Here is a 5081-nt window from a genome sequence, read left to right on the forward strand (position 1 = left end):
AGCTGTGGTATTGGTGTCCACATCTCTATTTCACATTTATTTGTCTTTTTGTTGACTAACTGCTGCAGTTAGTAACTCTTAGCTATAATTTTGATCACTCTGAAGCAGTGCTGTTATTCTTAATAGAAAATATAATTTTATTTTTGTCAGTTTAACTGTAAACAGATCATGCTGATGATCTTGTAATAACATTTTGTAGATGGCATATTGATTAAAAAAATAAAGTTGTATTTCAAACACACAGTTTCTTGTCCCCTCACTAAAAATTTATCAAGCTTGTTTTACATTTACTGTAATTAACTGGTTGCTCTTGTACCAGCAAGTACTGCAGTTCATTAGAAAAAGGAATTGCACTGTGTGTATGAGTGGCCAATGTCACTCCTAGTCTCAAATGATGCTAGTCACAGAAAGCTGAACTGTCTATTCCATTAATGGTCGTGTACTGCAGGCCCTTTGCCTTACTCTCACAACAACAGTGAGCCAATCAGTACCATTTTGTTTCCCTATCCATTGCTTTCTCCAAACTTCCTGGGATGTTCAAATAAAACATAGTTACGATCACTGAAGGCTTTCAGAAATTTCCAAATCTTTTCTTGACTTGAGCTGCAATTCATAGTGTAGTGGTAAAACTGCAGTGGGGATGTACACTTGAGGCAGAGATTTGTGGGGCAGCACTTCAAGGAATTGCCTCAAAGTGTGAAACAGCCATGCCACTTGTCCTGTGCTGCTGTCTGTCTATCAAATAAAAGCATGTAAACGTGTTAGAGAATAGAACTGTATGCTACTATTCGGTGTATTCAGTCCATCAGGAGTGCCATTTTTATACAGGTGTTTGTACAGGTCAGAGCTCTTCCTATGCTCCCCAGTGTCCATTAAATTGAGTTAAGGGACAGCATTTCCTACAGTTCCTCTGATAAAGAGGTTGGAATCAGGTAAAAAACAGGGGAGTCATCTGAGGAAGCAGGAGTCACACATCATAAACGGGAGAGGAACAAATCACAGGTTCCCTGCTTTATCTGTCTCAGATCTCCGAAAGCATGATGGAGCTCATAACAAAACCACGCTATTAATAAAATTGGTTGTGATACTAGAGCACCATATATCTAAATCAACAGCTGAAAACAAAGGAAGTGTGTTAGAGGATATCTTTAAAATGAAATCACAGTTCTGCCCATGTCAAGGCTGCTGCATGAGGACTGCCCAGATTCCGCAACCGTTTTCATCTAAGAGCAATTACTTTTACTTGGTAAGAGGGGTGAGATGGCAGTTGTAAAATAATACCTTAAGAAACTGTTGCGTAGAGCTGCAGTTTTCTCTACGGCAGCGATACTAGTTTTTAACAGCAGAGGGCATTCTCTACCAAGCATCTGAGTTCATTCAAGCCTGTTCAAGAGGTAATGCATTTGAAAACAGTATTTTTTTTTAAATGAATAATAAAGGTTCATCATCCAAAATTAAATCTTCCCTAGACGTCACGTATCAAGAGGAGTATAAATAATTATAAATTAAGATCTGTCCAGTAAATGAATATTTGAGGTGCCCTTAAGCATCACTATCCCAAATGCTGACAAAACCCTGAAAAATCAGGAGGATTTGAACAGCATACTAATCTTTTTGATAGCCCAGCTTCTAAAACACTTGAGAGCTGTAAAAGAAACTACAGTGGGGAGGGCTGGACTGGAAGCTGAATTAAGACTGATGAAACATGGTTGCTGTTCCTGACTGCTTTTTGTGAGCTAGGGCAAGATATTTGGTGCATTTCTTCTCTTAAGAGCGTGGTAAAACGTTAAGGAAGGAAATACATAAGCATGAAAATCATGACAGGTCTGCATTTTGTTGCGTGACACTGACACTGTGTAAAGATCAGCAATATCAGAAGTGGCTAATTAGTATTAGGTACTGCTATTATTAGATATTTTTATAGTTTTTCAGAGAAGATTTAATTTAAGGATGTAATTAACCAGGTCTTTTTTTTTTCATGCTCGTCCAATGGACACACTGATCACAGCTCCTGAGTGAGAAGATATCATCTCTAGAAATTTCTAAGAGAAATTGTATCAGGTAGTTGCCAGACCTCAGGTGACAACCCAGTGCCTTGATTAGCAGGCACTGCCCACTGTGACCTCCCTGTGTGTCTTGGAAAGTTGTATTCCCACCCTCTATTTTTACTTTCTCCTATGCAGTACCGGTGTAGTATGGGTAGGTGTAGTCTGCTGCTCTTGAATGAAGGGAGCTCACACATCGACCATGGTGGTGGGGCTTTGGTTAAACAAACAATATAAAGGGCAATATCTAACACACAGGGTATGGCTACAGTGCCTTGTGCTGGTTGAATTTGTTAGGCACAGAAAAATAAAGAGAAACGCTGTTAATTTGAAGTGCAGGTGAAGCTCATTTGCCGTGTGGGCATATCCAAAGTAACCCAACCTCCATTTGAGACAGCTGAGAAGTCCAACAGAGCCAAGCTCCCCAATCTCCACCTCTTTTTGAAGTCATATATGCAAACTGTTTTAAGTTCAAGGAACTCTGTAAAGCCCTAGATAAACAAAAGGCTGTAGTAAGCAAGAAACTAGTTTATAAACGTTTTTCATTCTGCATTTTTTCACCTTTATAAAAGTGCTGTACAGTAATGCTGGCAGATAGATGGCTATGTATCAGGTTTATCTGTCTCATGAATAAGTTGCAGCCAGCTGCAGGATCACCATCTGCAATCTTCAGGGCCCAGTGAGATCCTAAAGGCTTCTTGCTATTTCTGCTAACATGACAGGACTAATCAGACAGCAGAATAATGGCTCTCTTGGTATGCGCTATCCCAGGCAGTTTCAAATGAACACTGTGTTTTAAAAATACATTCTATTATTCAAATTATTCTATAAGCAAAGCAACATGGCTTGCCCTTTCCTTGTGATGATGTAGGGCATACAGAACAGCTGAATATGCAATTGTCATTTGATTCAAGATCTAGACAGTATCATTATACATCTCTGTTACAAAGGAAAATTACTTCAACAGCAAATTCCACTTGTTCTTTGTCTCACTTGTAAAAATACAACGTAGAATATGATTATGGGTGTTGCTTCTATTTTTTTTAATGTCGTGGGTGTTAGTCTAGCTTTATAATTAAGGGTCTGTCAGTATTTTCATTAAAATATTTTCGTTCTTCAGATTGTGTAAGCCAGCCTTAAAATCAGTGCTTAAGGGCAAGTCTTCTCTTCACAAGTCAGACAGCTCTACGTAGCTACCTAAAAGTAGAAAAAGGAAGAAGAAAAAAAAAGATGTTTCTAGGTCCTCAGAATCGAGAGAATAACACCAACATATGGATGGAAGCTGTACGAAGGAACACCAGAATATATATTCTCCTACATATATGATAATAATGAACATTTTTTCCAGATGTAACTGCTAAATTGGTAAATCTCTGTATTAACACATGAACAGATTGCAGCAAATGTAAGCAATAATTGTGTAGTTGTACCAGATTGCTGCTACTTAACTGGGGGCTTCAGATTTCTCCCTGTTTATGAGGTAAGAATGACTTCAGAGTTTATTAGAGCAAGATAGTATCCTTTTCTAGCCAGCTTTCCAAGGCATACTTGTGCACTACAGAGGCAACTGTACTTCTCTTCTGCTCTCAAAACTGTCTCCTTTCCACCATGAGCAAAAACTGGCTATTCTGACTGCCTTAAGTTTCTGCTAGATCTCTAGGTCCAAACTGGGCACCTTGGCTGCCTTGTACAGTCCAGGTGCTGGTCTCTCTTTGGCCTCCAGAGCTGAAAGAAGAAAGTTGGGTTTAGTAACCAGTGCTCAGCTGAAACCCAGTGTGTGTCAATTTATGTGCTGTTTCAGGGATAGGGAAGAAAAAATGAGCTCAGTGGGAGCAGAGGAAAGCACACGTTTTTTAAAACACTTTCTTCTCCAGTTTATGCTGTCACTAATAATAGTCAGTAGCTTTTCTATCGCAGTTTTCATCAGTAGGCAGTGGAGCAATCTTAACAATAGCACTTCTTTTGCAGGCAAGGAAATGGAGAAAAAGAGCAGCAAGCTGACCTGCACTAGGCCACCGAAGTGGCTCAGACAAAAGCTTTAGTTTCTTGCCTGCTTTTGCATTGGCACTTTAGCTATTGGTCCACACTGCCTTTCCGATATCCTATTAGACTATGTTCTTTCTTGAAAGCACCCAATTCATACTAGATACTCAGTTCCTTTAGAGTTATTACTTGCATATTACTGAATTGCTGCCAATTTTTCCACCTGAACGTTGCCCGCAGAATCCGTACTTTCTGGGAAAAGAAAATTTCTAGTTGGAAAATGTGCGCAGAAGGTTATCATTTCAATGTCTCTCTCTGAAATAAAGTGTAAAAACAAGGGGAAATTCACCTGTCTGCCCCAACCACCTAGGAAGCTGTTTTTTTAACAGGTTTGAGGTCCTTTTCGGCTTGCCCCATGCCCTCAGGTGCTGTTGGTCCTTTGGGAGCCCCTTCCAGTTGGGTGACACAGCTGGCTGCAATTGCCACTGATGGATGCAGTGGGAGGTCAGACAGGAGGAGGCCAGTTTTAAATTGGGTGGAAAAGAGAGGTTATGACATTTCCAAGCAATTTTTTTTCACGTGATGTGATAACCTTCCAGCAATTTCATCTTTGATAACAAAAGAATGACTCTTCCTCTGTACTAGAGGCTGTGGTAGGGGTTACTTTAATTTTTCTTCTCTGGCCATTAGCAATACACGGCGTGTATTTTTAGGTGAGTGAAGGCAGCACTTGCTCTGAACATCCCTTACTGCCTTCTCCCACGCGGTTACTGTGAGACTATCAACAGGAGCCGTAAGCACGGGGAAAACCCATAAAACCCTCCTCAAAAGCAAGGGAAATAACAACCGCAGAGCAGCACAGCTTCACAAAGCAGTAATTACTCCAGCCAGCAGCTGCTGGAGGTTCTGCTTAATTCCTCCTTCACGAGGAGCTAATGGCAGCGGCCCTTGGCCATTTCTCCCAGGCTCGGGTGAGGCCGGCGATAACCAGGCCGCGTTGCCATGGCGACGGCTCCTTAAAGGAAGCCGGGCTGAATAGAAGCGGCTGCCGCC

Source organism: Cyrtonyx montezumae, unplaced genomic scaffold (genome assembly GCF_038088225.1).
Source record: "Cyrtonyx montezumae isolate F1298 unplaced genomic scaffold, pur_monq_1.0 scaffold_24, whole genome shotgun sequence".
Taxonomy (NCBI): domain Eukaryota; kingdom Metazoa; phylum Chordata; class Aves; order Galliformes; family Odontophoridae; genus Cyrtonyx; species Cyrtonyx montezumae.